This window comes from Cuculus canorus, chromosome 14 (assembly GCF_017976375.1).
Source record: "Cuculus canorus isolate bCucCan1 chromosome 14, bCucCan1.pri, whole genome shotgun sequence".
NCBI lineage: Eukaryota > Metazoa > Chordata > Aves > Cuculiformes > Cuculidae > Cuculus > Cuculus canorus.
In genome coordinates this window covers 10,547,262-10,560,505 of record NC_071414.1, presented here as the reverse complement: position 1 = coordinate 10,560,505, position 13,244 = coordinate 10,547,262, and positions in this window count along the sequence as shown.

Below are 13,244 nucleotides of genomic sequence, written 5' to 3'. Positions count from 1 at the left end.
TGAAATCACACCTGCCCCTTCTTGCAAATGATGGGCTCTTTAAACCTGCAGCAGAGGCAGCATTGCCTACCACCTCAGCCTGGGAGACAGATGAAGGCTGGAGCCTTTCCTCTGACACTGGCTGGTGGTTGGCCTTAAGTCAGATGCTTAATCTCACCAGGTTTCAGTTTTGCTGTTTGTGAAGGAGGAGCAATTATATTAACCCCCCTTCATGAAGCATTCTGCAAGCTTGACATGAAAAACACCTATAAAAATGCAAAGCATGACTATGATTTATTTAACAGCTTTTCCATCCCAGTCCTCACCCTTTTAATTACCAAGATGTCCTGAACACAGAAGCAGACAACATGTGGGTTTCCTGAAAGGAGCCTGAGCTCCTCCTCACAGGGCTCCAAGGTGGCAGGAAAGGAAGGCCTGGCTGGAAAGGAGATTTGGCACATTAGCAAAAGGATGCCCTGGTTCAAATAAGGCACCTTTGTCCCAGGGTATAATTTTGCATGCAGGAGGGCAGTGGCTGGAATTAAAAGACATGTTGGCACAGGTCATGCATTGCAAGGCACAACCTAGCACAAACCATAACCCAAACCTTCTGCAGAAGAGAGGAAGGGACACGGACAGAGCAGCAGCGCAAGAGCAGGATGAGCTATGACATGGCACAGGATTTCAAACCAACGAGAGAGGATCCATTTCTTGACTGATTGGGCAATTATTCATTTTCACTGTCAATTAAAATATACTGTTGAGGGGAAGACTTCACTGTCAGGATCAATAAGGCTCCTTCTTCCCCTTCCATCCTTATTGCGACCAGTTTTACTCTCATCTAAGTGCAAATATATTACCAGCCCATATGCGAAAGTCTCAAATAAAATGGGTAAGAGAACTCCATGGACAATATACAGGTGACTGATTCCCTAATGCCAAAACCGTTAATAATGCCCCACATCAGCCAGTGTATTGTGGAGATGAATCCTAGTGAACGAGATGAATCCTAGTGAACAAGATGAAAGATCTTTCAAATGATCTATACACTTCTCATCAGGGACTGCCTTGCATTGATCTGGAAAGATGGTCATTTCATTTCAGTAATTTGTCTTGGATAGGCTTCTCTCTGAGTTCTCTAGTTGTGTTTGCAGTCAGCTCTCATCCATATTTCAAAATGTTTTTCAGCCTAGACAGGAGAATTTGCAAAAGGTTTATATGTGTTTGCAAGTATTTTGTGACTGGTTTTAGCCAAAATCTTTTGACGTAGGCTGCTATTTTAAAGGTAAGCCTTAAATCACATCTGTATGGATTCCTTTTCTTCAGTTTACTAGTAACACAGAAGACCAGTCTCTTAGGGACACATGATATCCTCTAAGACAAGACAGGAGATACATGTTGCCCTTCTATTTGCACAGGGACCTTGGCATTCATCTTCACATCTCTTTTCTCCTCTTCCTCTCCAACTCCTCCTCTCTGCTACCACTGAATTAAACTGATGGAGTTCTCCATGCAAATAGCCAATCCTCTGCCCTTCTTTTGAGCAAAGCTCTGACTGTGAAAAAGAAAACTCACCTCTTCTGACCTGTGGAACAGCTTCGCATATTTCATAAGAAAGGCCCAAAAAACACTGAAGCAGACAACTTTGCAGTCTGTTTCAACCTGATTTAACATCAGATTTTAGGTCTGAAATGTCATCAAGTTAAGCATATAATGATAAAGCTGGGTCCCAAGGCAGGAAAGCATCTAAGCGTGCACTTTAAGCCTATGAGTAATCTCACTCACTTTGTACAGAAATACACTTTTGGTGGGAAATGTGATCATGTTCTTTGCCAGACTGTGGAGTTACTAGCCCAGAATGCTAGTGTGTAAACAAATGAGGAAAGTGCATGCATAAATCATCATCTTTAAGCCTCTACTGGGGAAATTACTTGAGTGCAGTTACTCTTGCCAGTGGGTCTGAAAGTTGCTCAAAATTTAACATCAATACATTGATACCCAAAGTGATATCCTCTGCACATACCTTGTGCTTACTGGCCATTTCATACTGCTGCAGCAGATCCTAAAATCTTAAGTAAAACTACAGGGATAGAGACTGAAAGGCATTTCAGTAGTCTGTCTTTTTTCATATTTATTGCTTCAGAAGACTGTTTGGCAAGTCTCTGCCAGGCTGGTGTTGCAGTTTGGTTAAGTTAATGAAGATTTGTAAGCTCTCTGCCTCATCTCCCTGTTGAAAAGGGAACCAGAGCTACCTGATGAGTCTCATCAAGCAGGAGATGGTATGGTTGCGGGGGGGGGGGGGGGGGGGGGGGGGGGGAGGAGTCCTTATCCTTTCTGTATCAGCAGTGTCATCCAGAGCTGGGAGAAACCCTACTGTTTTTTTCCACCACAGCTGCTTTGCTGCCTCTGAAGAACTGCACCGTGTTTCAATGCTGCCTAACCTACAGCATCCCCAAGCCCTACGGAGGACCCTGCTCTTGTCCTGATCTCACCCACAACCAATGCAAACGCACAGGGAGTTGACCTGGAGGGTTTAAACATTCCCACTCCTGACCTCCATCTTGCCAGATTTACTCTCTGGCTTTGTTTTCTAAGCCCTTGTTTAGCAGCATTGCTTCTCCCTCCTTCTAGTCACAGCCCTTCAGTCTCTTGCCTGATAAAGTTGCCCCGAGCCCCATCGACTGCTCAGTTCTCTGACACACAGATTAGCCAACAGCTACAAATAAAGGCACCAGCTTTGCTTTTCTGGAAGGGATTAGTGTGCTTCCAGAAGAATATCAAATCCACAAGCCGATCCCTTTGTTCTGCTCCACTTCATACCCATGTGTTTGTGTTGAGTCTTATAGAAAAGAAATGAAAAAAATAGGAGTGGCGGGGGGGGAGGAAGAGATTGGAAAAGAGACAGATTGCTTTGCTGTTGCCTGGCATTATCTTTCTTTGACTTTATTGAAGGTGGACAGGAGGCAACAGCGTTGAAGCAATAGTGGATTTTTTGGATGGTGCAGCCACTCACTATGCTGCGAGTCAGATGTTAATAATTATTTAGCAGTTGAGTCTGTGGGGCGGGGGGTGGGTAGGATGAGTAAAATTGAATTTACATGCATCACTACAGTGGCCTTTAAAAGTCTTAGCATGAAAAATGCATGACTACCCATGCATTATTTATTCAGCAATGAATATAATTTCCCGAAGATCAGACTCACAGGTCAAGACTGACAAATTTGGCAGAATTAAGCATCGTGTCTATCAGCCCAATAGCAGATATGAAGGGGAACAGTGCTTCAGCGTGTAAGGCATTGCAGCTTTGTTGCATAAATCTGGCTTTAGAAGGACGTGCAGGGTTTACTCCGACCAGTGCTCCATTGCCAGCTTGTGTTTAGCAGAAGAGAGTCTTGTTTTTCTATTCATTGTAGATTCAGATTGGATTCCCTCCTCCTTTCCACAGCAAAAAGCCTTTTAATGCTAAGTATGTGTGGCAGAATCTGGTCATTTTGACCCATGAAGTACCATTTGTTTCAGGTTTTCTTGCATTTCTTCTGTCATCAGCGAGGCTACTTGAATACAACCTTGAGGCTCTCAGCTGACAAACACCCCCAAAATTCTCTCCATCTCTCTCCTTTTTGCCTTTCCAATTGTAATTCTTGTTTGAAAATAATTTTGTGCAGTCTCTAGTCCAGCTGCCTCCAGAATACCAATGAAATACATCTGAGACAGCAAGGCTATTTTTGCTAGCTGGCCTGAGCCAGAGTTAAGCAGTATGCAGACCCTACCAAATCTGTTGCCCTCACTATACACACAGGCGTGCATTCATCGCTCCCAGTGCATCAGTACCCCTACAAACCAAACTTCTAAGCAAAATCGTTGCTGCCTGGCAGTGCATCCCAGCAGCAGGGGGGGGAAGATCTGGACCATGGAACAGGGTGATAGCTCTGTGTGCAACCGTTACCAAACCTCATTAGCTAATGAATGGGGGAACATCTGGTCACCCTGTGGGCTATCATTCTGGAAAGATAAATCAGAAATGCTTGGAGTCCCCATGTCATGACTAGAAAGCCATGAGGACAGGCACATATCAGTTCTTTTGCATAGTTTAGCAGCTTATTAAAAAGGAGCAAGTTTAACTTGTATGTGTGGGTCTCCTTACAGAGTCTTTTGTTAACCTGTTTGCCTTTGAGCCCTGCTGGGGAAACCCTCGACATACAAAAGGTAAGCTACAGTTTTTGAAGTCTAATTAATATGTAGCCATTGATTGCTTAGTGATGGGAGGAACAGATCTATAATCACTGTAGTTTCCTTGCATGTATTGCAGCAGTTTTGAGCGGGAATAAGTGCTTCTCTGTTACAGCTGCTCCAGGGAATCCGTCCCAGTGAGACCCCATTGAACAGGGTAGGCAGACCCACGCCACCCCAGCAGGACTTAAGGGATGCAAATTACCTCGGGGTCTGAGAAGGGAGAGGAGTATGGAAGGGGATGAGCTGGATGGAAATTGTCACAATTTCTATGGCAAGAACCGAGCAGGGCAGATGAGCAAAACAGGCAGGCAGGGAGTGAAACAGAGATGAAGACATTTAGGGAAAGAGGAGGTAATGATGTAAAACACTACCAAGTACAGACTGGAAGGGTGCAACCAACCCCCTTCTTGCTTTAGCTTACTCCCATCACATGTAAGCTTTCCTGACTCTGCACACACTTTCATCTGTGAAGGGCTGGGAAATGCTGCTTGGAGAAAATTGATGCTGCTGCTTTGCAGGCTGTCTCCTATGGGGACAGAGGGCTCATGGGACAGATATGTCATAAGAAGGGACAGAAAACATCTTGTGTCCTACCACTGTACCCTATTCTTTATGCAGAGGGGTCCATATCATGAGCCCTCGTTGTGCACTCAGAAAGGAAATTAAAAATATTATGAAACCGGTGCAATGGCTGTACACATTACGGAAACTCTAGGGTTTATCATCTTGGTACACTGTTATTCCTGTATAAGGTCAGTAAGATTTTCCCCACCATCATCCCTCTCACAAGTGCTGTGAGTGCATAATACACACTCTACAAGTACAGAAGCATCTCAGGAGCAATCTACTCTGGAGCTTGCTTGAAAATTGCTGTTTGCTGTAATGGTACCCAAGGGAGCACTGTTCTCTAATGTTTGTTTAAAGCAGACTGGTAAAAGTAAAGCAATGCCCTTACTCACTTTCTGAATGCAGGCTGTTCCCCACAACATTTGGCAAAATTGAATTGCTGAATGAATAACAACAAATTGCTCTGCTCTGGAGTGAAGGATCCTAATCCAGTCGAAACAATGCAGGTAGAGTGGTGAAGCCTATGTAGAAGGCAAATATTGTCTGCAGTTGGCATTTGGTATGATGCTTATAGCAAGGTTGCCTGCTTAAACAGGAGCTGAGTTTTGGCTTGCTTTGTTGCCTTGGTTAGGATTTTGTTGTCTGTTTAAAACAGATATTTGGACTTAAGAGAGCCTCAGAAGAGGAAGAAAGCATCTGCAGTGGCAGTGGCCAAAACCGAGATGAGCACAGGCGCTTTTAGAGTCTCATGCTCCGAGCACCTTTAGAAAACAGTGCAGTGAGAAAGCACTGTCAAGGTGATATCACTTGACGTACGTAGACTTCTATAATGAAGCCAATGGGAGAACCAGGAATACAGGACTGTCTGAGAAAAGCTGGAGGCACTAACTGTCTGCCAGCCTCATATATAAGGCGTTTCTTCATGGGGCAGGCTTGGTAAGTGGATGGGGTGATGTGAGACCATTCACACCTCCCAATTAAATGTTAGGGCAGCCCAGGCAGTTCCTACTTCTTTTCACCCACTTCACAGCTGCATTCAGAAAATAATAATCCCCTGTGCCTAGAAAACCTCCTTTCACGCTGAGGCTGCTGCTTTTCACTGCTCATGCTCTGCTTCTTAATAGTCAGTACTAAGTGACTAATAGTCAGCTCGTATGTAGAAGAGTTTTTTCCCTTCTGTTGAAGTTGCCCGGTGTCAGCCTCCTGTTTGGTACAGCTGCACATTTAAACTGTCTCACTTAGGCTGATTGTGGCTACTCTCACCAGTATGAAGCGGTGCTTTCTCATGCAAGGCTCCTCCATAGCACTTCAGCACTGCTTTGCCTTAACAAGGACAGCAAAACTCAGCCCTGGAAATCACCCATGCATGGTAATAACTGTGTGTGAATCCTAACATCAATGTTTGTGAAGTGCTTTGAGATCCCAGCAGGGAAATTGTGTTACGGTGAAATATTAAACTACACAGATCCCTACAACCTTGCAGGCAATCGCCAAGTGACCTAAGAGGCATTTTGTTCTTCCCCAGCCTCTTAGATGCTCTGTACAAACTATGGTTCACTAGGTACAAGATCATCTGCAGTTCAGTTGTAAGGAATATCTTCATACCACTTCCAGGCAGGAAGAGACGGCAGATAATAGAATGTAATACAGAACCTTTTGTTGTTTGAATCATATTTATCATTAATTCAGCTCCCATTTAGAGATGCAGAGAGAGAATTAAAGTGATTGTCCTTAAAAATATATTGGTTGAAATAATTCTAGGCATTGTTATTCCTATTGCACACTGTCGTGTTCATTGTTAGCAGAATTGCTCTGTGAAATTGCTGTGGATGTATGAGACTATTTTCATATTTCACTTTTGACACACATTCTGGGCTGCTGCTTTTACAGTGGACTTTTGCTTCTTGCCTTTAATCATTTGGGTTGTATATTGTGTACTACTTGCTCTGCATTCTCATTGCAACAAGCAATCATCTCAGAACAGGTATACATCTCTCCTGAATTTGCACATTCCAGGCAGATGTGGACTCATGAATTCTCATTGTGCCTCAATTTGTCCTTATGAACTGCAAGCATTTCAGAAACATTCAGTGTTGCACCCAGAGCTTACCCTGGGTTCTTTCAGAGTTGTGTTTAATTAGGTTATATTGGATCACAATATCCTGAAAACTAGCTTTTTTTGGGAAAGATGTCTTAGAGCACTTAGTAATTACTGTAATAACTTCCAGATTAAGATCTCCAAATGTACATTACAGAATGAGGTTTGTGGCATTTCTTGGAGATGTATAAATATTATTGTTCTCACTTTATGGGTAGGATATCTAAGTACTGAGGAGGAGAGGTGACATATCTAAGATCATGCTGGAACTATGTTGGAAAGAACAGGAGAACATGAAACCAAATATAACTCTGACATCCTAAATCTCACCTCTTTAATTTGAGCTCTGAATGATGCATCCTTCTTATCCAGAGGGCTGTGCATTGATGTAATTTTTTCTGAAGATCAAAGGGTTATGAGCCATATTGAGCTTGGTTGGAGTTCTATGTCTTGATTATAGCTAGAAATATTTGAAAGTGTGATTTCTAATGTAAAGAAAACTTATTCATACCAAAAACGCTTCTTTATCTATTTAGTGAGATGGACATGTTGTGTCTCTGCTGCCCTGGAGAACTTTGGTAATGGAAAGCTGGAGCTACCTGTGGCCTTTTGAACTCTGCATAGCTGAGAGCTTGTTTATGTCCCTGTAACCGCAGTGAATTAATGGACTTTCATTTCAGAGCTGTTCCTTTTGTGTCCACCTCTTACTAACCTTTAATTATGCCTTCATGCTCGCTCTCGCAGGCTCTGTAATTGACCACAAATTTAGTTGTGCAGCCCAAATCAAAGGCAAAGGCACATAACTGTATTAAGGTCAATTACCTTGTGCTACTGTTCTCCTGCAAAGTGAGCTGCTTCTGGTAAACCATATTATTAGACAGGCAGTTATTCAGTGCTAAAGTTCCTTTAGTTGTGCTTTTTCCCTAAAGTAACCCTTGCAGGCTGTGACTATCACAGAGGATTGCAGTGTTGGAGATGCTAAGGCAGCCAAATCTCATTGCATGCCTGTGATCAGGGTTTGAAATTTGTTAATAATGAATAGTCGATCGTGGACTACAGTTTTATCTGCTTTACAACCAGTTATTCTGGAGAGTCTAACATCTGAACCTGTCAGAGTTTTGCAATATTAATTAAGTCATCTAATACCCTGTTGAATTAGTATGCATTTCAGAAATGAAAATGGAGCCTTCAAAGTTCAGTTTGTCTTAAGCCAATCTGAACATCAGCGGCAAAGGATCATAAAAGCTTGAGAGGGAAAAACCCTGTGATAACATTGAGTCACTCCTCATTTAATGCAGGATTATTGTTAAAAAAAAATAACAGACTGAGCTGTATGCAGTAGAGGTTTTAAAATCCCTTTAAAAAATTAATAATAGGGTGATTTTTGTATGGTGCTAACTGGGGAATCAATCTGTACCCCTGTTTTGTATCTGAAAATATGCTAGAGAAATAAAACATCTATAGAGATGTGGGGAACTGTGTTTGGTACAGCAATTAGGGAACATCTTGATCTGTGAAAGACAAATTCTATCTTCTACATAGCAGTACAGATTTCAACAGCTAGCAGGGGATTTCTGAATTGCACAGTGTTTTCACAGCTGAGTTTCTCAAGGAATAGCCAAACTGAAAGAGATCATCACATTGAACAAAACAAACAAAGATCAAAATCCCCAGACCTGCTATTTTCCATCCCCAATAAGCCACAATCAGCAGGGAATTTGTGTATACACCTGATTTTGGGTGAATGAATGATCAGGTTTGTGCTGGAGTCAGGCAAGAGATGGTGTTCCTAGCTGAATTGGGATAAATTACTGGTTTGCACCTATTATAGATATTCTTCGTCTCTGCTGTCTTTTCAAATAGATAGTTGCTGTTGGGAGTTACAGGTGCTTCTGCTGCTTGTTAAAAGCTATTGCTGTGTGTGGCCAGTGTTGTTTGTATATCAGCCTGAAGTACCTGCGAGGTACAGATGTATTTTCCATTGCACACGATTTTGCTGTGCTATGAAGTATCACTTTTTTTTTTTTTAATAAACATCACATACATGGGAAAAAAAACACATGGAAAATGTTCCTGTTTTCATTTACACAGACTAACGCAGTGACATTTAAGAGAGAGATAAGGAAACTTCAACTCTGTGTCAAAACTGAACTTAGTAACATAATCAGAAAATAATTGCAGTTTAAGAGAGAAATGCTTCAGATTCCAGGAATAAAGGGTACCTTATTATGAGCTGAAGTTCTATGAATAATCCATTATCTGGAATCTAGAGGATTCAATAGGAAAGCCATTGTTGTATTTCCTTTATACTGGCTGAAATTCAATTTCATTTTGTATTCTTCTTTGACATTAAAATATTGATGGTTACATCACTACTGCACCTAGATGCCAACACTGGTAACGGGAAGACAGTGGACTGTGGCTAACATGAAAATTAGGAGAAAAATAAGTTCTCTTCTAGGAGACTTACAGCTTTTAGTGGTTTTATGGTGTGAGATAACTTGTACTGCTTGGGAAAGGAATCTTATGTTTTTACAGCTCAGAATAGGAATTAGTTTAGGATTTTAGACCTTGGCTAAAATAGACTTGCACTTTCTTTTTTATTTCCTTACAGGCAGTGTTTTCAGTCAGGATAGTCCTTGAATCTGCAGCACTAGAAAATGTCATCTTTCTGGCAGACCTGGCATGATTCTGTGCAATACACATAGAACCTCCCAGCCTGCCAACCGCTAACAGGAGGCTCAGCAATGCTGCAGGCAGGATACGGCCCCTCGTTGCTGTAGTTCACTCAGGCACATCACAGTGGTCTGAGCCTGGACTCAATCTCCCATCTTTCCAACAGACCCTCTCATGGGGGCTCTGCCCAGCAAAGAGGAGACAGTCCCCAGGGACCTACAATCATCAGGCACGCACAGCACCCAGATCAACACTTCCTAAACAGAAACCTGAGCAACTATGGGAACACAGTATATCAGTTCATCTCATCTTAATTTAAAGCCAGACCTTCTGGACTCTCTTGATCACTTATTCCAATAGTAAAGTGCCCTTACTGTTAAAAAAATTAATTTTAATAATTTTATTTCTAATTTAATCTTTGCTGAATTGAACCTCCAGCAATTTAATGCCTTTGTCTGTAAGAATAAAGAGCCCTCTTGTATCAAATGTTCTCCTTATGTAGGTACTCACAAACTGTGATTAAATTGTCTCTTAATCCTCTTTTCAATGAGCTTAATTGAACATTGTAAGATCAGTTAAATCTCCCAAAAAGGGCCACCTTTCCTGAAGAATCTTAAAGCCACAGGAACAAAGTGTCCCAGTTCCTCCCTCCTTTTTTTCTTCTGGCCTCTGTTAAATAAAAACAAAAATATGTGGCAAGGAATCTGTCTTCTGCCTGCTTAGTTGAAGCTCATTTCCAAGGCAGGTTGATGATACAATGAAGCAAAATATTAGAAGTCCATCATGGTTCCAAGGTGCTCTTTGCATTGAATACAAAAATGAATCTGAATAATAAAAGAAATGAAATAAATTCTGAGATGTGTGGATAGGAGATATCCTCCAAGATATCTTGGCAGAGCTATTAAGTGATAACCGGTTATCTATTGTCAATTTCACAAATTAGAATTGCTTTTCCCTCTTTATGGCTGTTTTAAGAGATCACTATTTGTCCTTCCTGGTGGCAGGTGAGCTCCCTACCAAGCGCTCCCTCTCCTCACCACCAGCCGTTGCCACTCATGGGCCAGTGGAGAGGAGGAAGCATCTTCCCCAGAGGCAGGAGCTCCTGCGAAACTGCAAGGAGGAATCCACTGGAGACATTCCCACACTGCCCATCTGCCCTGGCCTCTCATCCCGTTCCTCCCAGCACCTCTGCCCAGGATGTCAGAATGAGCACTACATGAAAGCCCCCAGCCCAGCTGGAGGGCTGTGAGCTCACTGTGCATGAACGTGGCTGGTGCAGACACCTTCTTCTCCTCTTAGAAGACTTTTTAATTTTTAAAAATTTTAAATTTTAAAATCTATCATCTAAGCCCAGTGCAATACAAAAGATATTTCCATCAAGAGATCTGGGGGATCCCTTCACAGTTGCCTTGTGCAGTCATTGGCAATGCTGTGAAACAAAAAAATGAGCAACATAGTAAATGAGCAATGGCGATCTGAATCTTGGACATCAACCCTACCTCGCTGTTTCTTCCGCTGCCTTAGTCAGTCATTTTGGCAAGGTCCCAAAAGCTACAGCCTTGGTGTATATGCAGAGTTGTGCCCCGTCTTAAGCCTGTGTGGCTGATCTGAACACGTTCACTGCAAATCTGCTTCCCTGTGAATCCCTGCACATACATCCTCCTGCTTTAGCCATGGGTAGGATTGGAAATAGTGTCTGTGTGACAGCTCTGAACAGATGGAAAATACTGGTGTCAATGTCTCAATTATTAAACTTCTGTGTATTCCCAGTGATTGCTACCATGCTCTAAAGAGCTAAATACGTGCACTAAGCCTTTTGCCTAGACTTCGAGGTGCTGCTAAGTTTTGAGTTCTTAGTTCTGCAGAGAATTACATAGAGTAGCTGATCCATTGTAGTCACTGGTATTTTCTCTTTCACATCTTAACTCCTTCTTAAATGTCTAACGTAAATACATCCTCAAACAAATTTCTCTTGCTCTTCCACTACCTTTTTTTATGTACTGCTAGAAGGCATGCTGCAGGCCACCGCCAAAACAAAACATTAATTGCAAGTAGATGTTTTCAGTGCAAAAGCCTTGATGGGAAAAAATGGTACTTTAGTTGCCAGTGGTTGTCCGTGGAACTGAGAGTCTCCAGGTCTTAACTTGAGTAGCCCCAGGTGGCTTTGAGGGGAAGCTTCACAGCTGTGCACATACACACGCAGAGCAGAGAACATAATCCTATAATCTGGTTATATCTGGTGCTTAGTTGCCAAGGAATTGCCCACATTACAGCGGTTGTCAGGTTACTGAAACTGTATGGTCTTCGGTGGATATGCATGAAAAACTCAGGGCATATCAGTGGAACTCCTCTTGAGTTTGATGTTGGGTGTGTGTTTAATTGAGCTTTACACTGGAAAAATGTCCATAAACATTTACAAAATCAAAGTTGTATTGCTTTGAATAGCTTCAGAATACTTAGACTAAATTTCAGGAACTTACAATAACTGCATATTAGTTTCTTTTTTTCTTGCTAATATATTTCTGGTTGTCTATTCATCTTATAATTAACAAACCCAGTGGGATAAATTATCGTTTCCAAGCAGTGTACTTCCTGGGACCATGGCCGGGAAACTCAGTGCAATAGTGTTTATCAGCTATTTTCGATAATCTGGCAGCCAAATAAAGATCCCGGGAGGTGTTGCTGTAGGTGTTCAGTAAAGAAGTTGCCCACTTCTTGGGGTACTATAAACTCTGAATTACCCAGTCTGTGCCTCACTAGCCTGTTGGACCCAGCAGGAGACTGTTATGACACCACTTCTTAGCTTCATCTATAGGGATATTGATTATTTATACCGAGCTGTCTTAAAACTAAAGCAGATGTGAAAGTGAGAGAGAAAAGCAGCATTCCCAGGAAAATGGCTGTAGCTTGCTGTTTCTTCTTACCTTGAGTCTCCTTCAGGAAATGAGTATTTGACTCTGTTATTCTTAAGGGAAGCACTTAATTGTAAACTTAAACAGTTTGCTGGATTTTCTGACTGAGGGGAAAAAAGGTGGGAGGAAAGAAAACAGCATAGAGGAGCCCCCAAAAAATAAATTAGAAAGCAGAAAAAATAAAGGCGCACAGAAGAAACACAGAGCTGCAAGACTACAAAAAAAAAAAAGTTAGGGAGGGAAAAAGAGAATTCTGGAATAGGTGAAGGAAAATAAGAGCAACACAGGCTAAAAAACCCAACACATATACACCCCTCACCCATCCCCCCAGATTTGGAACAAAAATTAAATACAATATACACCTGTCTTAAACTTGAGTTAATATTGTACTGAGTCCAAATAAATTATTTGTACACTACAACCCACTTCATGTTTTCCTGATTATCAAATGGAATTATTATTATTATTATTATTATTATTATTATTATTATTATTATTACAAGGAGTAGTTGGTTTCTGGGGGAGGACTAACAAACCAGATCTATTCTTTCCATTTCCCCTTCATGCTCTGCTTCTGCAAGATGAATGTGAATGAAATCAGAGCTCCAACCCCAGGAGTCGCATCTACAGCATCGTGACGCTGTGAGATGTTGAGTCACCTCAGGTATTTGCAGCTGTGGCAGATGAGGTAGCTATACTTTGGTGCCTTTCTGATGCCGCAGTCAGCGAGAGCTGAGCAGCCTCTCTGCTGTTTCTGCGTGTGCTGCTCTTGCTCAGCT